The sequence below is a fragment of the Sander vitreus genome, chromosome 21 (genome assembly GCF_031162955.1).
Source record: "Sander vitreus isolate 19-12246 chromosome 21, sanVit1, whole genome shotgun sequence".
Taxonomy (NCBI): Eukaryota; Metazoa; Chordata; class Actinopteri; order Perciformes; family Percidae; genus Sander; species Sander vitreus.
This window is the reverse complement of record NC_135875.1, coordinates 11,768,070-11,792,507: the sequence shown is the minus strand read 5'-3', so window position 1 is coordinate 11,792,507 and position 24,438 is coordinate 11,768,070. Positions and strand designations below refer to the sequence as shown.

General features: G+C 38.7%; 1 protein-coding gene across 3 annotated transcripts in view; it reads right to left on the bottom strand.

The window, feature by feature from the left end:
- Positions 1–24,438, bottom strand: part of LOC144536557 (zinc finger protein 385B-like) — a 71,879-nt gene that overhangs the window by 41,273 nt on the left and 6,168 nt on the right. Inside the window, exon 1 of one of the 3 annotated variants that reach the window (XM_078279760.1) lies at positions 10,165–10,465. The exons of the other annotated variants lie outside the window; for them this stretch is intronic. The gene's annotated coding sequence lies outside the window, so the exon portion shown is untranslated. Of the gene's footprint in view, positions 1–10,164; positions 10,466–24,438 lie in introns of those variants that run through there. 3 annotated transcript variants of the gene reach the window in all.

Here is a 24,438-nt window from a genome sequence, read left to right as displayed (position 1 = left end):
GAAAATTCAATTGGACTGATGGAAAGATGAAAGTGGAAGGGAAATGTGTTCATTGGAATTCATCAGCCTCTGACTAGCTGCATGGACTTCAAAGCTGTTGCAGCCCATCACCATGATTATTTGAATGATGTTCTACTACAGTCTGGCAGTGGATAGGAACATGACTAACTGCTGGTGAAGATGGAATAAAATGTGTTTCAACCAGGTGTAAGAAAAAAACGACTCTGTCTCCTATGTACAACTACTGCAATATGCAACAGCAGACTGAATTATGTTTTCTAGTAACATAGTTGGGAAATGTTCACTGGTTGTTCTGTACTTTGACAAAAAGTCCAATCCCAACTTGTATTCAAATAGCTTTTTTGTCCATCCAACTGTCCAGAAGATGAAATTCAATTTACAGTTAACTCACTTATTTAACTAATCTTTTCAGCACTACTTTAACTTGGCTCGTACGTTTTGATTTTATTTATTACCACAAACTAGTGAATGCAGGTGCAAGTGATTTTTTCGAAGTAACAAAACACAAAATACACAATACATTCTGAGGCGGAAATATGCTGCTGCTCTCTGGCTGTCTGTCTCACTTCTGTCAGAATGCTGCTGGATAAGAGCTTAGACTTTTGCTCATTGTCAGTAAATGACCATCACAGAACAGTATTGATGTGTGGGCATCTAACTTACTTTAAGGTGGTTTGTATCGATAAGGTCCCTCCAATTAAGGGATGAAATGAACGTAAAACAACCGGAGGTCAGCTTAGTCATCTGTTGAGGCTGTCTTGTAGTAAATTCTTGTGACATATGTTTTTAACTGATTAGTCTCCTTTTAGTGTGTTTTGGGATTGTTGTAAATTAGCTGTTGAAGTAACTCCAGCATAGTGACAATTAGCCTATGTTTTTAAGTTGATTATTATGCGCTGTCCTCTATAAATAATAATACAAAATGAATGAATACCAGTTTGTTTAGTTATGGAGTTCCATTTTTAAGTTACATGATGACAACTATGCAAACTACATTTGCTGATGCAGACAGTGAGATGGGCAGTGAGCTCTGCAAATAGCTAAGTATGAGGGAGAGAAACTCTGAGACATACTGCAGCCTGTATATAAATGTACAGGAAATATAATAGAATACAATGAATGAATAAACAATACATCAACATTACGAAACATTTCACAGAGTTTTTACTGCCTGCTAAATGGGAAACCTCTATCAAACCATATAACAGGTGTTAAAATAGCTTACCAGCACATACAGTGTGAAGTATCTGTGCATCTGTAAATATTATTTCAAAATGTACTGTAAGCATGTCAGATCCTGTGGTGTATATGCCTTATGGGCCATGTAGATTTGCAGACGTCAAGTCAAAAGTCAAAAGAAAATTGTCCTAGATGCTGTATCTGATAAATATAATACATCCAGATTATACAGATATAAAATAAACTAGTAATTTTGTTTATGTGCCTGCCTACTTTGCTTTTTTTGTAACAGTAATATGCAACTTCAAAACGTGAAATATAAAGAATAATAAATATGTTTTTAATTCAAGTCAAGCAGTGTTTAGCTGCTCCTGTTGGGTAATGTCTAATACTGCACAGTGATGCCACTAGTTCAGGTGGAAATCTTCCAATACACTGGAGCCACCCGAACTGCTCCACTCACTCGTCTTTATGTGGTCAGCTAGAGTTGGCATCTGACAGCCCCATTATAAAACAACTTCTAACAGGTTGCCGGCCGACTGGCCAGCAGCTGCTGGTTTCTGTTGGCACTGTGTACCACAGCCAGGGCTGCTCTGTCTGTCTGGCACCGGCGTGTTCAGCTGGGAACAGCCCAGTCCTCTGCTACCAACCCTACAAACTAAATGGTTAAGTTACTGGTGCTCCACCAGTCATGCAGTTGACCCCTGCAAAGTGTCATGCAAAATATTCACCTTAACATAACATCCTTTAAAATGGCCTGTTTAGATATCTGATGTACTGGATGGTATACCAGAGTGAAATTGTTATGCCAAACAGGAATCTATGCATTTTGTGTTCATGAGCACTTAAAACAAAGTTTTGCACTCCAGAAAGCTTTAAACTCTGACAGTGACTTTTTTTTTAATATCCAGAAATCCACACAGTCGATCACTTGTACTTTCTTAGAACTAAAGAGAGCACAAGTGACTGAAAGTGAATGAAGTCCTGTGAAGTGAGTGAAGCTAAAACAAGATTTAAAAAAAACAACTACACAGTGCTGTAGCTGTTCCTCTGGGTCCTTCATTGATTGATTTGATGTGTCACATGTATTTTTACAGAGGACCTATCACCTAGGGGGCAGGTGTGAGTTTTGAATTGTTTACTTCTGTCAGTGTTGAAATTACATCAATAAATGAAGTTGAAAGTGGACTTAATGACAAACTAAACAGGCCTGAATTTGATCCTTTAAAGTGAGTGTGTGCAACAGGCAACATGAATCTTATTTTATTGGTCATGTCTTTTAAAATAGGTGTTGGACAATCAAGTTATGTTATACTAAAAAAAGAAGAAGAAAAAAAGAATTCCATTTTGTGCATCTTTTAAAGAACAAAAATAATAATAAAGAAATGAAGAATTCAAGAGCACACCTGGACTGCATAAAAACAATTAAACAAGATTCATTAAGAATAAATGAGCAAAAAAACAAATACATGACAAAGAATAAATTATTGTTCTACGCTCGTGAAGAAAATTGGACCTAATGAAGCTTGATTATGAGCAAACGAGCATGGGCACTGTGACACACTATACATATCTAACTCCTATCAGCAAAAGATGTACAAAGAATTACATCACGGTGAACTCTGCTACAGCAATACCACATGGAAATCAAAACTTCTTGCAGATAGTCTGTATAACATCTTTTATTGACGTACAGTAAAGTGGTATGATTACTTACTGGTTGTATTATCCATGCAAGAGACATTAGCACAGTTTCCGGACCCTTTGGTTTGAGATAAATCCCAGTGAGCCGGCAGTAAGATCTCTGTGTATCATGGAACTATTTCAGTTTCATTATACAGAAAGCTCTGAGAGGAGCTCAAGCATCAGCAACGCAGAACCTTTATCTGTAAATGCAGTGGCCCTGGCAGCTCTTTACATACCATCACTCATCAGCCTGTCTGGTTGTTGGTCCACGACAACTCTCTCTCTCTCTCTCTCTCTCTCTCTCTCTCTCTCTCTCTCTCTCTCTCTCTCTCTCTCTCTCTCTCTCTCTCTCTCTCTCTCTCTCTCTCTCTCTCAGCCCCTTATAAATTTGAAATCATAAACATATCGGCATGACTAGTCATGCCGATATGTTTATGACTAGCCATTTCCAGCTGCCCGTAAATACGGTGAAACTTTTAACAACCCCAAACTGCACTGTGGCAAAATAAAAACACTGTTGGTTAAATTTTTTTATGATATAATAGCCATTATCTCTGAGTATTACTTTGGTCTTGAAGACAAAGCGAGAGAGGTCTGAAATCTGTTAGTTACAGCTGTTATCACAACTGCAGAGTAGAAAGAGTCAAACATATTTAGTAGTATAACATCCTGCATTTGCATCTTGTTAAAGGATCCCAACTAATGATTTGTGTCACCAGATTTAGGGCTGTCAAACGATGAATTTTTTCTTAATCGCGATTAATCGCTGAATTTCTATAGTTAATCGTGATTAATCGCATGTTTTATCACGTGATTAAAATTTTATTATTTTGCATTTCAGAACTGTTTTTAAGTACATATTAACAATGGAAAGCAATTATTACCAGTGTATCTTGATTGGGAATCAAATGAATGCAAAGTAAGTTACTTTATGAAGTTGACTTTAAGATTTGTATTTCTTTATTATTTATTTATTTACTGTAAACAAAAGAAAATGTGTTAATCTAGCCACACATTTGAATCTAGAGTCAATATATAGCGTGCAGTACCTTCTAAATAATTTTGATTACTCACTGACGTCCAGTGATCACCAGTTAATGAGACAGCGTTTGCACTTTGCAGCAGTTCCAGTGTGGCTGCTTTCTCCGTGTCGTACAGGCTGTGTATGCGTGAAACTACTGACCCCCTCGACGGCAATGTATAAGATGGGTCAGAACATGCCAACCGTAGTACGTCTTTAAGACCCAAGTCTTCTACGATGCTGACAGGTCTGCAGTTAGTTGCCACCCATTTCGCAAGAGCTGTAGTAATTTTTGGGGATTTGTTTTCATCCACAGGTCGGCAACTAGTAGCACTCTGCAGTCACGTTAACTGTACTATGCTTAGCTCGTAGGCGGTAGCTCAAGCTTGACGTGCTTCGGTGATATTTTAATTCGGCTTTACACAATGTGCATATGACTTTCAACTTCTGAGCTGTCCGGGAGTTTTGGAAAATAACATGCCTGCAGCAGTAGGATGTGATACGAGGAAGTATGGCAGCTTGATGATAAGTAAAGGTGCGGCAAAGGGTCAAAATAGTAGCCTGTTAGGCACGATGCGAAGCCGAGTGAAGTGTAAAATAAATTAATAAATGGCGGCATGCGATTAATGCGATTAAAAAAAATTAACCTGTTATGCTCGGCCCTTAATCGCATCGCGATTAAGGCGTTAATGCTGACAGCCCTAATCAGATAATAAAAAAGTTCACCTGCCTTTAAGTCTCATCTCTTTGTGTAACACTCAACACACAACACACAACAACTTTCCCTGCCAACTGCGTGCTCCACATCTTTGTTTTATGGCTTGGGACAGCTGCATGGAAATGACCTTCATGAACTATTCTATCAGGGGACTCACTTGTAGTTATAGCATAATGGTCTCCACATGGGTGCCTACATAAATGAGGAATCATTCATTTTGCTCTTAGACATGTATGATTCTTCTTTACCAGTCCCTGGCTGAACCCATTTTTTAGTAGCTGACTGTCAAAACTATGGGTGCTTTCCAATACCCATACTACCATAATATTTAGTATGCCAGAAAAGTGTTTAGTATGTCCCAATACATAGTATGTCAAATGCAGTATGCCAAAAATACCAGGACCTACTACCGCATCCGATCGCATTTTGCAGTATGCAAGCCAGCATGCTTTTCTGGCTATTCTGACCCACAATCCTCTGCGTAGCAGAAGATACGTCAGATCGACTGAGCCGCCGATAGATCAAAGACAGACGACAGCTCATTGACAGCTCATTAAAATTGTGCGCTACGGACTGCAACGGAAGAGGGTCAGGTTCAAGGCGCAACGCTAGGACAGTGGTATGTCTAAATTGTATGCATACTGCATGCAGCAGTAAGGGCAGCTGCCAAACATACTAAAAGTATGAAAAGTAAGAAAAAGTGTGCGATTTGGAAAGCACTATACAGTATATGTAATGCACAATTTTAGTGTCCCGACTGAAATAAAGGTTTACGTATTTCGTAGTATAGGAAATCATGTGCGGAGGAAGGGACTTTATTTTAAGGTTGTTTAAAGGCCCTGCACAGCCACACAGGTGTCTTCACTTATCCTGATTACACTTCTGCTGAGGTTGGAGGTGGGCAGAGCTATGCTTGGCCTCCATGCGCCAACAACAATGATAAAATGTGTAATTTGTCCCACCTGGGCAGGTGCAACAAATCTAAAAAAATGTCACTCCCACAGAGAAGAGCTCTAATCATCGAAAATAAATGAAATCACCTGTGTGGGTGTGCAGGGCCTTTCCTGTTTTTTTTTAGCCATGCTTACTGTAGGCATGCTAAACTACATGGTAAACATTATGCCCTGCTTAACATCATCATGCTAGAATTGTCACTGTATGTTAGCATGCTGGCATTAGCCTTTAGCTCTAAGCACCACTGTGCCTATGTACAGCCTCACAGAGCCGCTAGCATGGCTGTAAACTCTTAGTATTGTTTCTATAGAAAATTGTGTACATACAGTCTAAGCTTTATTCTTTATGTCTTAATTTTACGGTGTAGAATAGCTGAGATAGTGTGTAAAATTGTCGTGAAAAAACTAAAAAACAAGACGTTACAGTCACTAAAGAAGATTCTTTATCAATGGTTCCAAAAAGGTTTTCTTATTGTTAATCTGGCAACGTGGGATGGTGGATAGAGGCTCCAATCAGGTGAGTACTGAGCTGACAGGCAGCTATAAAACTGGCAACCTGTTCAGCCTGTTTCCTCCAAGCTGCTCTCCCCATCTATATGATGTGCTGCCTGCTTGGATGTGCTCTGGTTTCACACCGGGGGTGAACTTGTTTATCACTGAGCTTTGACAAATGAGGGGAAGAAAAGCTTTGGCATTGTAAAGTATAAAACAAATGATTTGGAATAAAACACTATCACTATCACACTATGACTTTTTGGAAATATCAGGTTTTCTTCAGGAACAGTACGTATAAAATTGTTGTAAAATGAACAGGTGCTCTACAGAGATGAGATATGGTTCCATTGCATTAATTATATGATAAACTCACTTGTCAGCATGTGGATCATTGTCCTATATCTTCTCAAGGGGACTTAGTACAGCATGGCACTTCTCTATATATAGCTACACTTGATGCACTGCAACTGTATCTATTACACTATAAAGGCTTCATGGCAAACTAATGTTTTTTGTTCCTTAACTGTACACTCTGCCTGTTTGTCTCGATACAGTAAAACCTGTTAAATCCATAATCACACACAACTACGAGGTGGCCTAAGAATATATTTCCGAGAAGCAAGTTCTCTTTTTAGACTGGCCTTAAAGAATCAACACAAAACAAATCCAACACCCCTCCAGGATATTAATCCACCTGAACCTGAACAGCTGCAGCTCTTTCTGTTCTGTGATCTAGGAAACTTCCTGGAACAAGCAGGTCTAATCCAGATGTGTTAAGAGGTGGACCAAGGCCTTCAGCATTGATACGCAAGGCAGCTGTGAACGGGATACAGTGGCATAAGCATATGTTCCTTTAAAAATGGCATTGTTCCAGACGCTCAGGCCAAGATGAGCTGTCATCACTTTTCCATTACGTCGACAGCAGATACAGTGCTCGGCCTGACATGGAATAACTGGGCGGTAAAAGAAGATGAGTAATATTCTTCCTGTTTCTAATAATCACTACATACAATACAAGTGCAATAAATTCAGATTTGTTTTTACAAAGAAAGACCCCCTCACACAAAACACCTACATTTCTTTTCAGTCTTGACAGTCAAAATGAATACTGAACAGGTGGACCACAATTACAGTTGTGTTGCTAGGCTACCCCGCACATCCGCTGAAAACATGAATTGGAACCTTTTTCACACAAATTGCAGCTCAATTATGCTGTAATTTGTGCAGAGAAGGCAAAGAAATGGACAAAAGAGGCACATTTTACTGAATAGTGGACCACACAGACTATAAAGTCTGCAGAGAGCTGGAGGTGAGTGAACCATGTAAGATTTAAGTGTGATGACAGAAAATGTATTGATCTCTACGCTGAAATGTGGACGAATTAAATTAGAGAATAATACTGTTTCAGTTGTGGTCTCCTAGACATTTATAAAAGAAAAACATTTATACACTAATTTGTTTACATTCTGTAAAGAAACATAATTCCTGCCAGGTTTTTGTTCCATGGCAAAAAAAAAGATTGTGTGTAGGAAGTCCTATGTTTATGTTCCCCACACAGTTTGTAGGGAAGTGGACGGTAGGTGTAGAGAGCATCCTAAGTTCTGCGGTTAGGTTTAGGCAACAAAAGCACTTTGGTTAAGATTAGGGAAAGGTTGTGTTAACATTGGTTAATGTTCATAGAGTAGTCTCTGTCAGTCCCTGTCTGTCTCGAGCTTCAAGTCACTGTGACTTTTAACCTAGTCCACCATCTTTCCCTAACCTGTAGTCTAGTACAGGACTACTGTTTGCGTTCAGGTGACACCGTATATGTCAAGGCCGAAGCAATTATAAGTCGATTAATTATTTTAACAATCAATTCATCTTTTTTGTCATTTTGCAAGCAAAAATGCCAAAACATTCTCTGGTTGCATCTTCTCAAATATGAGGATCGCTGCATTTCTTTGTCTATGTGACAGTAAACTGAAAATCTTTGTGTTTTGGAGTATTGGTCAGACAAAACAAAGAATTTATAATGTGTATTCTTCACTATTTTCTGATATTTTACAGACAAAACCATTCATGGATTAATTAAGATAATTGAAATAATCTGCAGAATAATAAATAAATAAAATCATCTTTAGTTGATAAACTGAGAGGAGTACTGTATCCACATGGCTGTTGCTTGATGTGGAAATGAGGAGCAGGTGTGCTAATAAGTTATACATTGGTTAATGAATTAGTTAAATAACCAACTTATAAAACCTTATTAAATAGTGGTGGTGCAAAAGATTTTCTTAGTTGTGTGAAGAGGTTTCTCTCTGTGCTGCATTTAGAGTAAGAATGACAAAAAAACCTCATCATTACTAAAGGAGCCCAACAAGAAGCATGACTCAGCGTGAGGGCTCAATGATGTATAAATGCGAGACACACGCACAGACACACAAGTGCATTCAAGCCATTAACATTCAAAAACACGGTACATGACCCTCAGAACAATACGCACAGACACATGCACACTATTACACACACACTGTATATTCTGTGTTGGCATACATAATCCACACAGCATGAGTGGTATTTTGTGTGTCAGATTTCTATGACAAGGTCATTTGCAAAATGTTCCACTCATACAGTAAATGCAATGATTCACCATGTTAGGTAAGTGAGTGGGAGCTGTTAAGAGGGTGCATATTTTTAGTCTCTACATTTTCCTTGGACTCATCTGGAACTGGGAACATGTGACGACAACACTGTGCATGTGCTTGTGGTTGTATGTAACATGAAGGCAGTCAGCCTGTTCTCATGAACCATTCGTTCAAAAAGCTACGAAAAGTTAAATACTGTAATTCGCAAGCATTCCACGTTTTTTGTTGTTGTATTCACAACATTGACGGTCGCTGTATAAGAACACGGTTGTCTGCATAGGGAGGTCGGGTGAATGGGAGGCTGTTAACATACAGGACTTTCCAAGCCAGAGAGCTCAGTTCGCTTCCTGGGGAAAACTAAAGCCTTTCACCCAGGAAATGCGTGTTCCTTGGGAGTATTTTAATCCAAACCTCAATCTTTTTCTTAATCTTAACTAGTCGTTTTGGTGCCTAATCTTAACTTTCATCGCGGCAAAACGGTCATAAACTAAATTTAACCGTAATGACCGGCAGCTTGCGGGGCTTTGTACCCGGCTCAAAGTCACCTAATTTCGGGTAACTGAACCACCAACTACCTCTGATACAACAGAGGTCTGTAGCCGGCTTTAAGAAGCTCTGTAGCGGCTTAAACAACAAGCAACTGCCACTTGCCGTCATGGAGCTCGTAGCCAGCCGGCGTCACGTGACCAGCCCGTTGTCTAAACATTTCGTAGGATATCATACATTTTGATGTGCATACATTTTCGTATGATATCATACGGACCCGTTCATGACAATGCATTGAGAGGGCAGTGGCATACACTGTAATAGACCATGTAGGCTATTCTGTAAATTAAATAAGCCCTGCAATAACAAAAAGACAGTTTGTGTGTTTATCGGGGGCAAAAGACTTTGAATCTTGTTCGGATTTTTAATTATGTTTCCTAATTCAAATTACACCTCCAAAAGTAGTTAATGTTCCAAATTCCAGTAACCAAACACCTTATCAAAGTTTAGCCTGAACACTTAAAAACGCTACATTTAGTAGTAGTATAAACAAAATACCTCTGCATTTCTCACTCAAGCTATAGTGTATACTGTCTGCATGAATCAAAAAGAGGACATGTAGTTGATGATAAAAAATAAAGTAGGTGGTTGGGAAAGGATATAGCTTCTGGAAACTTCCAGTTCAATCTGGTGTTTAGCAAGAATGATATAAAAAAAATAATAAACATGGCAACAATTGAAGAAGTAATTTGTGATTATTTTTTTTTACTGGAAAACAAATCATCATCAGCAATGTTTTCCCATAATACACAAACGTGGTGCAACAGAACATGTTTTAATGCACCACATGTGATGCTGACTCGCACTCAAAGCCAGATTATTGAGCAAAACACATAAATATCTATGAAAATAATGGCGACACAAGATGCTGTGAAGTCCCAAGAGCATGGGTAATTCATGTGGAAATGTAAACACACACACCTCTCTTGGGTAGCTTGGCTGGGTTCCCAACAAATGTCTGAACTGGTTTGGCATCGATCTTGTAGACACCTCACAGCAATCACCAGATAACACACACACACCCCACTCTATGTTGCAGATTAGGTCCAATGTTGAACAAAGAGGGAGAACAGGTTTCCGACATGCCAGCTCTTTAATTAGACCACTGGTATCTGAGGACGAGGACACACACACACACACACACACACACACACACACACACACACACACACACACACACACACACACACACACACACACACACACACACACACACACACACACACAGTAGCTAAGTGCGTGTCTATTTGTCCCAGTAAGGCGGTGCGAAAGCCAGATAGGAGGTGAAGCAGCCAATCAGCTGTCACCTTCTCTGATGTTTTGAGAGGCTCCACAGAAGCATAGCCCTGCATGCCTCCTCTTTGGCAAAGTGTTGTACAGTATTTGCCAGTACAGGCTACTCAACCAATCCAACAGGCTTACTGAACATAAGAATCCATTAGATCATCACTAGAAAAATTAATAATGTGATGTTTAAGCATTTTCAAGGAAAATCAAAAAGGATTTTTTTTAATGAATCCTGATGTTGGGGAAATGTTTTATACACTATGCCAAATTCGTCTTCTCATTACATACCACTATTGGTCTCAACAAAATAGTACCCACAACCTTGATCGGGAGAACAACACAGGTATTTTTTTCAAAGAGAATTTAAAGCAGTGATGAGATAAAATGCCATTTTTACCATGATCTCAATTCAAACAAAAGTAATGCATGCCACCTAAAGCGAAAACTGAGCTACAATTTTCTCTACTTATTGAACAGTAAAGTTATGGATTGTGTCCTCTGTGCGTGGGCATCTAGAGAACAGTGAACCCTTGTCAGTGGAATCATTTAGATCGGAGGTTACCAACCATTTGTGCACAGCGGACTGTTTTGATATCGACAACTTTGTTGCATAGGAGGATGTGGGGTGTCACGACTGAAGGTTAAGCAGCCAGTATGCTACTTCAGAAGTGCTTGTCGGATGAGTGAATAGCTTCGGAGAGGAAGGATTTGAACTTATCTTAGTCTAGCTCTCTTTTTTTCAGTGCAACACCTTATTCTCTCCAGGAGAAACTGTGTGAAAATGTACTGGTCTGCAGCCCGGTGATTGGGAACCACTGATTTTGATGATGCCTAGGTGTCGAAAGCTGAAGACAAATTGAAGATACAATTAGTGAGCAGTTAACAGGAAAATACCATCATATCTTTCCACATTAAATAGAGAACTAAAAGTCAAACATTAATGAGGGAAATCAGGATGTCCATCATTTATGTTTTTGTCAAAGCTACAGCCAAAGGGGACTTTTGCATCAAGTCAAACAAACAATCAAGCCCACAAGAAACTTGAGTTTTGGATTCACCTAAGCTGCATACTGCTACTGTGCCATTCAGACATCAGACACACAAATCAGAACAGAATCAGAACAGAAAAGAAACACACAAAAAAAACAGAATGGTGTGAGGTTAAGTGAAGAGCCCCTCTTTGACATTTGATCCTGACTTTAGAGAAGCACTTGACCGATGTCACCTCACCTGTAAGGTAGATCCATTGGACTCATAAAAGATTGGCCAGAAGAAGAGTGTGTTTGAGTAGAACCTTAGGCTTTATGGCTTTAGTGTTCATAGTGTAAAGTTAGTTACTATTTAGTATTTTATATGAACCTATTTTTTTTATTCTTCAAGACTTGTGAAGACCGACTCAATAATAAATTTGCCATTTATTTACAAAACTGAATCTTTTCAATTGTCCAAAATATTGCCACTGGGGTGGCAGTAGCTCAGCCCGTAGGGAGTTGGGTTAGAAACCAGAGGGTCACTGGTTCAAGTCCCTGTACGGACCAAAGTACGGAGTGTGGACTGGTAGCTGGTGAGGTGCCAGTTCACCTCCTGGGCACTGCCAAGGTGCTCTTGAGCAAGGCAACGAACCCCCAACTGCTCAGAGGCGCTTCTCCAAGGAGCAGCTCCCTCACTCTGACATCTCTCCATTAGTGTGTTTAGTATGTATAGGTCCTGAGAGTTTGTAATTCAGGCCTGTGTTCAATGTGTGTGCAACTGTACTAAAGTGAAAATTCTGAATTTCCCCTCGTGGGATAAATAAAGGCATTCTCCTTCACTGTTTTCTTAAAAGTCATTGCTTTGGTAGAGGGAACTAGAAGCAATCTAAATATAGGCCACAGTTTGGCATAAACTATTTCATAATCAGAGAAACCCACCCTGCCTATTTAGAATAAATCCCTGTCCTTGCACTTAATCTTCTTTCAGCTCTCCTTGACACGTTCCTTTAAAAGGTAGTTGTTTGCTCCACGTAAAGACTGCTGAGGTAGGCCACAGTCAGGAATGACAAAATGTAATCTCCTTCCCCCAGGTGGAGTTTCTTAAACTGAACTCTTCCAGCATGTGACTGACTGTCATATGGAGACAGAAATAAAATAACCCACACAGAGCAGAATTTGCACTGGATAAATTGAATTTTACCAGAGAACCACTATATTTCATTATGGTGTTTTTACTTTTTATGGACCACATCATGTTAATGCATGTTTTAGCTCATTTATTCTAAAACATTATACGTTGTTTATCATTGCATATCACTCATCACAAGCAAACAAATAGATGCCACTAGTTTCCATTTATTTATCTTAAAATCCATTATCACAATGAACATCATGCCTGTTCGTTTTTGTCAAAGCTACAGTACCTTATCACTGTGCAGTAATGTAGTTATACTGTAAGTGCCTGTGTAAATTTGGCACTGCATAATCACACCACAGACACTCCACTCCATATTCACACCATGCAGAAATAAATGGAAATGAAAAAAAAAAAAAATCATTTTAAACCAACAGTGTTTTAGAAGGATGAAAATACACATTACAAATCTATAACACTTTGGCATGTAATGTTGCAGAAAATAGGCTAGAACATGCAAAAACACTGGTATGACCCTTTACTGAAGTGCTAATTTGGTATCCTTTGTTTGCAAATATTACAGAGACGATTCAATACCACAGGGTTGTTTGGCAGGGTTAAATAAAAAGATGAGTCTCTCTGCCATGTTTTTTACCCAGTGACAGGACATTAAGGATATAAGAATGGACACCTTGTTGTGGCTAAAACCCTCTGGTAAGCATCCAGCTCCATTATCAAAAAGGAGCAGAGGATATGGGATCAAGCCAGGCCCGAAGAATGGTGCAGTAGGAAGGTGGAAGGATGTTTGGAAATCCTAAATGGAATAGAGGATCTCAAACAAACGGAGCTATTTCAATATATAAGCAAAGTAAAGGCAGTAGATATACAGGCCGAAACACAAGAGATACAAAACATGATGGAAAATAAATCAGGCTAGCACAAATGAGAGAACTGGGACGTTGGGGAGGGGGAAACTTGGTAAGGACAGTTTTTTTTATCTGGAGGGAGGAACTGCACTCAAACCAAGGGCAACAGCAATTGTGGGCATCTGTCATCGGCCATCTGGGAGAACCCTAAGGCTGCTATGGGGACCAAAGCAAATGTGACCTGTGCATGAATGACAGTGCTTATGCAAACTGAGGAAAAAAGGAAAGTGCCTTGGTTATCAAAATTAGAATTTGCTAATAATCTAAATAGTAATTAATGCAAAAAAAAAACTACGCAGCATTCAATACTTTCCACCTGGTGAATCAAACATAGAGCGGTTTTGTTCAAAATATGATATAATGCAATGCGGTCACGTTGTTAAACTAACCTTGCCACGTCTGTCTGGTAAATATAAAGCTACAGGCAGCAGCCGGTTAGCTTAGCTTAGCATAAAGACTGGAAACAGGGGAAACAGCTAGCCTGACTTTTTCCAAATGTAACCAGGATATCGCATGTTTTTAATGTTTAGATTTGGAATATTTTTTGTAATACGCTGCTTTGAGCATGTGTTAAACTACTAAGAAACAACTCTAAACTGGTGAATCCAACATTAATTTGTAATTTAAAATGTTTTTTTATTTGATTTGATCGTGTTACAGTAAAACACTGGACAGGACAAAGGTTATCAGCCAGGATTGTACCAAAAACGTTAAGGGCTATGTGGTACACTTTCTAAACACGAGGACACACATATTCAATAGTTTCATAAATTGAAAGTGTAAATGGCAAGACAGTCACTTATTTTTACAGCACTGAGTTTGTCCACACTCAGGACACTACAACGTATTACCGTAAATGCAACATTTATGATTCATAACATCCCAAAAAAATACTCTAAGACTTCTCAACAATATGATGTGATAAAAAGAATACAAAAATGAATAAAACATTGATAAAAAAGAATACTAAAATGAATGAAACAACCTAGATAATAATGCAAAGTCATTTGGTGCTATAAATAAGCTTTTGATAAACAACCTTGATAGAATCACCTCTGTGAGCTTTCACTGATCCGTCCTCAATGACACTAATACACCACGTGTCAGCATATGCTTTAAACAGACTAAATATGGCTATTTTAAAGATCGTTTTAGGCAGGTTGAGGAACATAAAAATGTGGCGAGGGAGTGATGATTATAATGGGATGGCTTAGTTGAGACAACTGTGCTGTTCTCCTCTTCTGACAATCTTCTGACTTCTGTAATCCTCCTCTTCCTTCCTTCCACGCTCAAAACAAGACTTGACCTAAATTCTCTTTAATGGTTTTAGATATATTTAATTAAAAGGTGGTTTATTGCAAGACTTAGCATTGCTAAGTGATGCCAAAAAATGTGTGAAATCAAGCTATTATCCATTCTGTTATCGACAAGGAAATAAACATACTGGCTATTTGAAGAATTCAGCAGATGCTTAATTATCTGTTGAAAATAAAATGCAAAGCCTTCTAAGAAACTTTTGAGAAGACACTAATGGAGTGGAAATGTCACTGTGATTTATTCTACATCATATTTGCTTAACTTACTTAGTGGTGCAGCCAAGAACAGATTATTTATTTTACTAGCTGTAAAAATGTGCATGTACAAGGTGAGGAGTTTAGCTGACTCAATTAACAAGTTAATCCAAATCTCTACTGTTTCTCTTATTGAGTGATTTTCAAAATACAAAATGTGTTAGACCAGTTTTTTTCTCTCGTTGGCCATTTTTGTCATATACCTGTACTCACAGTTTAATGTGTACACTATTTACCTTCTTTGCTATCAGCTGTGTTTGGGAAAAGCGCTACATCTCAATGACTTTCACAAGTATCTTTTGGAACAATGTCAACACATGGTCAAGTGCCATTTATGGAGAAAAAGTCCTTAGTCAAAAGTTTCAGTTTCTGACAAATGGTTTTCTTCACAAACGCTATCTCATACAAGTTTAGAAACAGATGTTCCACCTTGAACTCCGATTTTCAACTCATAACCAGTCTGCCAAATGCTATTTTGAACTGTCAAGGTAGTGAGGTTGTTGGGTCCATTATTACAGTGCAAATTCTATAAATAACTTTGATTATAAACCTGGCAATCAAAAAACAACCCTGGTACCCATTTGAGGAATTTCAGCTGAAGACTATTCAATTCTCCTGTCACCGACACACGGGTGTGAACACGTGTTCACATTTGGATAGGACCCTAGTGCAGAGCAGGCGGGTTAAGCCACTTCCTGCCTGTTTTCCCTTTGGGCTTCATGCTCCTGACAGCTCTCAGATCAGTCACTGCATGACACTGATAACACAGGCTGAAGCAGGGACTGGTGACATCTCAATCAGAGACATGCACCATGTCGCAATCTGTCTCTCTTCCGCCCTTTTTAAGTGCATTTTCAGCTTTGGCTCCAAGTTACATTCTCACTGTTTCTAGAACTTCAGCGAAATGCTAAATATGTTTATGTAAACTGATGGCATGCCAAATAGAAAATTCTTCCATTTGGAGGGGAAACGTATGCTTTCCATGTGGAGTGATAGCAGGAGGTGGGAGGAGGGAAGCACGGAGGCAGGGATGACTAATGAGGATGACTAAGAGATGTGTTCTGGGTGGGTTTCCATGTCATTTGTCTAGCCCATGTCTAGCTTTATCAGTTGATAAATATACATTTTGTGGAGTTGGTAGTGAGACTCCAGTGTAACAGCTGACTCTTTATATAGACAGATGGCATCAAGTGAGCAAAGAATAACATTATTCTATCAACAGACATTTACATCGATAGTCTGGCGTTATAATTTATTTGCCTTGGGTGTACTGTGGAGTAGGTAAGACTTTTTGTTTTGTTTTGTTTTTAATGGCAGGCTAGCAGTTACTGTTGACTTGCACTAGCCTAGCACCAGCAAACTCTGCAACTAGAAGGACTAGATGAAAAGTGTTGAAAACGGTCTCCACTGATAAATAAAACGCACTGGCTAACTTTGGAAATGAGGTCCTATGTCCAAAATTCTGAACCACCCCTTTAAGAGTACTAAACATGTAGGTGACAGCTTCTTGGTTGTATCAGCTGTTATTTCCAAACAAGCCTTAGAGATAAAGTTGAAGATTATATATAATATTTATATAAAACACTTAGCTGTCTGACATTTCCCTCTGGAAACAGCCAGTGGCACCCAGAGTGGCGAGGACCTGTATTTGGACCGGGATGGACCGGGATGGACCCGGACACTTTTTTTCTGTTCTTACCAGTGTGGCATTTCTCCATGGATATCTTTTATTACCAGAGACAGCTTTGACCTTAGTGGGAGCATGGCATCAATGACATTTGTAATTTTACAATTGAAATTATCTACAAGCTCAGTGACTGAGACCCAAGAGAGGGCGGGTGTGGAGGAGAAAAGCTGATTCAATTCTGACTGGTATTTTCAGTGATGTACCGTTTTCTGATTACCTTTGTTTGGACATTTTTGTGCACCGAGATAGTGCCGTTAAAGAAAACACAGGAATGATCAGAGAGAGCAACATCAGTCACCACAACCTTAGCAATGTTCAGACCCCTGGAGATAATCAAGTCCAGAGTGTGTCCCTTATACAGGACAACTGTCAACGAATCCAAGTGAGAGTTCAGTTTTTAGGAGTCGTCAGAGGTCTCCTTTTAAACATTCATTCATATTATTTCTTTTAAGCTTATAAAACATAATAGTTTTAAACAAGTGCCTTCAGTGTTTGGATCAAGTAGCTTGTGTATAATAATGATGTGTCAGTTCGAAAGTAGTCTACAGCTGTTCACAACTTGTTTTTCGCTATTGAAGGTTTAAAGAGAGGAATTGCTGCTGAACGACTAATTCATCTCATATTGCAAATAAAAATCATTGTTCTAAAAGTTATATGTACTCATTAATTAAAAAAAAAAAAAAGAACTTAAAACAATGTGGAGAGTTCCAATGCCAATCAAACCCTGTGGCAGCAGACAGCAGTAATAATACTGCTTCCAATGTGTAAGAAACGATCCATGTGTTATTTTGTTGATTCTTAGCTACCTGCATTAGTAATTATCCAGCCAGACTTTTGTTTAAATTACTTTTCACTTCAATGAGAATTACTGAGGTATCTAATCACATGGTGAAGAAATGTAATGGTGTTTTATTTCTGGAGCAAATCATCCCAATGTTGACAGGTGACTGCAGATAAGATCACTGCTTGTTCCCGCTCCCTTTCCCCGAATCATTCATCCTCCAAGTTCTTATCTGTGCTGACTCGTATCGAAAACCTGACTGGCTAAATTGGATTGACTTTTAATTAGTTGCACTCCCCAGGTAAAATGGGTTTAATTGCCTGAATTATCTCTCTGGTTCTTTAAGGTGTTTGGGCAAGGAGAGGCTCTGAGTAGCGTTTTTAACAAATAAATCAGTTTGAATCAAGTTCTTATCAGCCTCTAACATAGTGTAACGAAAAGCAGTTAATGCTGACAAACATTACCTGAAATAGTCCACTGTATTAAAATATTACATTTGTTATATCATATCAACTTAAAAGGTGATATGTCAATGTTGTGTTCATAATTCTTTTTCTGCTGCCCCAAAAATATATTTTATTGCAGGTTTAATGTTGTCTTCACTTTCAACAATCCCCACCTGCTTTTAATTAGACTCAACTTTCACCATCATTGAGACTCAACATCATGGATACACACTTAAATCTAAATGTCTCATTTAAACAAAAAGGTCATTTTTCTTGTGTATATTTATAATATTTGCCTCTGAACTTGCCTCCGTTTCATCTGCATCACTGGTCCCACTCGCCAAATATGAGATACATAAGATATCTTAAAAATAAAAATGTTTTCATGAATTAACCCAAACTAATGACCTCAAATTTGACTTTCACTAGATAGATATCAGGATATAAAAACTGGCTTTGGTAGTAAAATAGCCGTACAAGTGTTACCAAATATTAAAAGCAAGTCTTGAAATTGATAACAGAGAGTTGCACAACACTGAAGAAAAACATATATAACTTTGATATTCCGGTAGTATTTTTGCAATATGGGACAATATAGAGCTCTCAGCAGCTGTTACCCTGAAGTGTTCATCTATCACCTGATTAAATGCTCCACAGGAAATGGAGTAGCAGGAGACTTTAAAGGAAACATTTGCTTTCCCTAACACAGGTAGAAAGAAAAGGGTAACTGTAACAATAATTCATTATCAGGACAGTTTACAACAGTGCGTTGTCATAGTGAACATGAGAATTATATTGTTGAGATGACCGATGATCATAACTTCTTAGTGGACATAACAGTCCAGAGACTTCACCCTCAGCTCCCTTGGTTCAGTCATGACTGAAACAGACGGCACTAGACGAGCAGCAGAGCCTGCTTTAATGGCTCCTTCAATTAACGACCATTTAATTTGGCCTGCTTGACTGGTCTTTTGTGTTCAGTGGTAATGGCCATTAGAGAGAATATAACACACCATTTAATGGATGAACAAAGAGAAAAATAACTGCAGAATAAGAGACTGCATGACAAATCAGGTGCGAAGCAAAGCTATTTGATCCGAGGAAAAACAAGCAAGAATGAAATGGTTTCAAAATGGCCAGGGTGCTGCTTTTCTAGGCAGAAATCTGACTTCCAATGTGGTCAGCTGTACTGTGTGACTTACATTCAGTTTTACTGTTGGGGTTTCAGCTATAGGTCTGGAGGATATTTAAAACATGTTTCATCTCAGATAGATGAGGTTGTCGTGCATTTCTATATGAAATTGATTACCTTTTATTTGTTTTGTTGGATGATGTTAACTCATTTGTTGGGGATTAGCCAACATACACTGCAGCCAGGCACGGACACAGTCAAAATCATTCTTATAGATAAAAATCATATACATTTACAGAATACTCTTTATGAGGAATTCTGTTCATGTCCATTATAAAGGACATTTTTACTGTGGCCATGTCGAAGTCGCACATGCTCACTACCACACACACACACACACACACACACACACACACACACACACACACACACACACACACACACACACACACACACACACACACACAAATCTGTACCTGCAATGCAGCCACAGGGGAATGGAGAGGTAATGGACCATAAAACATCCAACTTCCCACACACCCCTCATGTGTCCGCCCATCTCTCTGTCCATATGATGGGGACCCAGAGAGCAACTATCAGGGTTGCTATGTTACATACAGACATGAAGGAGCCAGAGTAGGCATCCACATATCAGAAACACAAACCTTTATTTTTTGTGTTTTGTGTTTATGCAGTAAATGCAGGTAAAATGTGATATGCAAAATACCCATTTTGGGTGTTGCTAACTTAGCTGCCAGCATTTTTGAAAAATACTCTGAGACATTATATATTACAACACAGTACTGATCCGCTTGTGTTGTCATTACATGTCTTCTATTGATCTATCGTGGCCATGTTGATATTCTTGCAGCACCTTGAAGGATTGTTTTTCCACCCTTGGCTCCAGCTGACAGACATTTGTAAGGGAGGGGGTCAGTAGAGTCGGGGTGGTGGCTTTACTTCTGAGCAGCCAAATAAAGATCACAGTTATCAGTCCAGAGGCAGGTTTAAGCTGCCACTGTGTGAAGGAGACTGTCATCTGACTTGTAATGACACAACCCGAGAGCCATTACATCTTTGATGGGAGACGTAAGCAGAAATCCATTTCGGTGTGTCTGAAGTGAGGCAGGGGTAAGAGCAATCTGTTGTGGGTCTGTTGGGATAAGGTGTTCGCTGCACATTTACTGGTGGAAGCCTCCTCTGAGGGTGACCGTGGGTTGTAATTTCAATGATAGTCCATTTCAAATTATTACTGATGTTTGATAGAGAATCTTCTTTTGCCAGATTAGCCATACAGAATGAAGACAGATTGGTTGTCTTAAGTGTCACTTTTTCTGTGTTACTATTGGACATTTGCAGAGGAAATGTGAGTTAAAAACACAGGCAGGGGATGCAACAATAAAATCCTACAATAAAAGCAGAAAATGGCTGCTATAGAGCATTCTGGTGAATGTGACACCGCAGCACTTTGGCTTTATCTGTCTTGATCACCCTTTTTGTCTCACCTGTATTTTCTATCACTCACATATACACACATATATATATATACACTGTATATATTGAAATAAAATCTGTTCAATTGAGCTGAAACAATTGGTCGATTAATCGATTAAGTCGAGAAATTACTATTAGATGCCAAACGTTTTATGGTTTTAGCTTCTCAAAAGAGGTCTTTTAGTTTTTTCCTCTGTTGTATTATCATTTTAAACGCAATATGTTTGGGTTTTAGACTGTTGGTCGGAAAAGGAAGCAATTTCAAGACATCATCTTGGGCTCTGGAAAATTGCAGTGGTGATTTTCACAGTTTTCTAAAGATTCAAAGACAGAAAATAATCCAAACATTCTTCATCAAAGAAAACAATCTTAGTTGCATCCCTCCTGTGTCCAATACAATTTCATTTTTTGTTAAGCTTGCTGAAAAAAATAGCGCCTCTAAAAAGCTAATTTGATAACAATGGGAATTGACCAGGTTTCATAAGCCTTAGCTGAAAAATAAACCTATAATCCTTCATTTTAGGTAAAACAGTAAGTAAGTAAAACATAAATCAGGCTTCCACTTGAAAATTATGTTAAATGAGCATTAATGAAGATGTATTGTGAAATTAAGGAAATGAAATCTGTGATACTTCCAACAGACGGAGGTTACCATGCTGAGAGGATCCTATTGGTGGACGGCCCTGACTGATTTAAGACCTGTGGTCCTAGACACCACAGAGCAGGCGCTACACTCCATCTGCACCTTTAACCTGCTGTAAGCTACAGTTTATCTGTAGAAAAGCAATTTACTGCAAGGAGGTAAATACCTCAAACATGATGAAGTATTTCTAATACACTACTGTTCTTCCAACCTCACCCTGAATGCTAGCTCAGCCTCTGGGAAACCCAATCGTCACAAAGCTACAGTAAAAATCACCTACGACTGAGCATGTTTTAATGTTACACATATTTTCTGAAAGAGACCTGCAGCTGCAACCTCGCAGGGTGTCATGTAAGACTGGGAGAAAAGTCCAACAATGGCAAGTTGATTTAAGCCTGATTAACAGTTATTTGTATTAAAGTATTGCATGATTGTTGCAGTATCTGTAATATAATGAAATTGATCACTTTTACATAATTATTAGTTATACCAAGAAAAGTGTTCAACAAGCGTTCAAGACCACGAATATGAGATTTCAGTGTGTTATCTAGTTATTGCTTTGGGTTTTGTGACAGAAAGTGGTATTAACCCTCTGAGGACAAAAGACGCACCGGCGCGTCCAAACGATGTTTGACAGAACTCCTACTCAAAAAGCGATATTACAAAATTTCATTTCAGACATGTATTTAATATTTTAATCATCATACATATAACCTAAGATTTTGGTAAACTCATGGCAAGCACCGAAACAATTCGTATAACACATGATAACTTGAAAAAGCCAACATCAACATTTCAACTTTAGCGGCAAATTATCTCTTTACACATTGCTCTAGAAGAAATGTGGGCTATCCCTATACAGAAAGCTCAGTTTGTTATGAACATTTTGATATGATATACATGGGGATCAATTTTATGCAAATAGCCTAAAAAGGTGAATTTAAGAAGATGTGTTAAAATGCCCTTAGACCTCAGAGGGTTAAATCTAAGTTCTCTAGTTTGTGGGTGATAACATGTACAGTACTTGTAGAGATCAGACATCACACAGATTAAAGCAGGTTTATTTGGACTAATTTCAGGGGAAGATACCACCTTAAAAAAATCTGAAATTATCTTACTTTTATCTGAATAGCTATAACTATTATCTTCTTCTTGTTAATTTTATCTCTGAAGTGTCATTTTTGATTAGATTATGTTCTGCATTTAGAATGCAGCACTAGGTGAGTGCCACTGAAACTGTTAAAACTGTAATTTGATTCAGCGCTACCCATGGCCTTCATATAGTCATATAGTCAACTACTCAGGATGTAAAGAAAAGGTTATTGCAGGTACAAAATAAGAGGCTATGTTTTAGAAATGAACTTGTACAGTGTACAAGAAGAGTTTTAATTCTGAGCACAGCATTCAATTATATTTTTATGTCAAGCCTTGTATAATATTCCAAACATGTCATTCCTAAAGGGACTTTGGTATCCTCTTTTATCTAATAAACTCTTTTGTATAATATATAATGGCATTACAATATAGGAAAATGTTTCCAGTTAGCATACAATGATGATTGTTGTTTCTACATATTTGTATTTTTCTCATGCGGTTTCAGTACAACGTTTTAATGGTAGTGTTATTGTCCTGGTTTAATTTCATTTTATCTTGCCAACTATAGCCAGAGGCTCTTCAATTAAAGGAAATGTGTGTGCGCCAATAATGCATTAGTCAAACTTTTACACTTTTCGTGGAATATTACTAACAAACACTTAGCAATAGTATTTGGGAGTACCAATGGGATATCTCCTTAGTGTCCGTTTAAAACAGAGATAACACAGCTCTTGGTAAGTAAATAAGAATTAGAAGAATCTTTGCTATGTCATGCTGATGACAAAAACAAATAATCTGCCCACAAGACAAAAAATGTTTTGTGGGCGATTGTTCAATCCCTGGTGGACTTGATCAGCAGGAGCCATGAGTCCATTGATAGCGAAAGGCTGGAGCTCAAGCTGCTCCGGTCCCAATCTCGTTCCACATGATTATTCTCAATTTCACAGCCGATGGTTTTTACTGAGACAGACGGCGGTGGCCAAATGCCAAAGGAGGAGGAGACCGGTCTGAAGTGTGAGAGAAAGTTAGAGAAAGAGAAAAGAAGATAGGCTGGCCATTCAACTTCATCACCAGTGTTTGGGATAGAAGAAGTAATCTGTGAATGTGACCTATTGCCAGGTGCAGGATGGTGAGGGATGCGAGGCGCTGCTAGATCTTGGGTGTGACAGTACAAACCTGGCTTTACGTGAAGGTAAACGCAGGCTCTGCAGGTAGAAACTAGGGTAAAGCCACACATTCACAACTGCTCTTTTTAATCTTTATAGATCATTGTTGTCATTTCTCAAACCATTCCAGAAAGATACCTGGAGTGACCTATCCTCCCATCAAATCTCAGAGATTACGATGAACTGTACACAGAACACACCTGTACACAGAACACAGCTCTTTTGTCTTTCGTCAAAAATGAGTCATTTATACATTTTTTAACATCATTTATTCATGACTAACGTAGGCTATAGGCCACTTGGAAGTTGGAACAAAGAAATAAAATAAGTCCTCCAGAGGCCAGCCTCCGCTTCACCTCCTCAGCATCCATTTTCGCGCTAATCGAAACACATCACCTGACCGCTCATTTACCACGCAACCCGGAGCGCAAGCCCGAGCCAGGCCCGAGCCCGTGAAAAATGATAGAAATTAGGACGGGTTCAGTCGGGTTCGGGCAAAGATCTTCAGCTCTACTGTAGGTTAAATATTGAGTCGATCCCACATACACCGTCCTGCAGCTGAATATAATTATTTGGCTTTTTTCTTTAAAAACAAATTCAATATTTCTGATCTGTTTTTAAAAGACAGTTCTGTTTTGAAAACGGCTAACTGCCAAATACAGGCTGGAGAAGTCTGAAAGTTTTGAGATATGGACTAACACATGGCTGGTTTTGGTCTTTTTATGGGTTTGATGACAATAAGAAAAAAGTGGTGTATCGACAGCTTTTTTCTTTAAAGCCGGCCACACACTGGCTGTGTCGCGTGAGCGTGCCAGCTGCGTGGCGTGTCCGTTTTTATTTCGGCTCCCATGTTAACAGGTT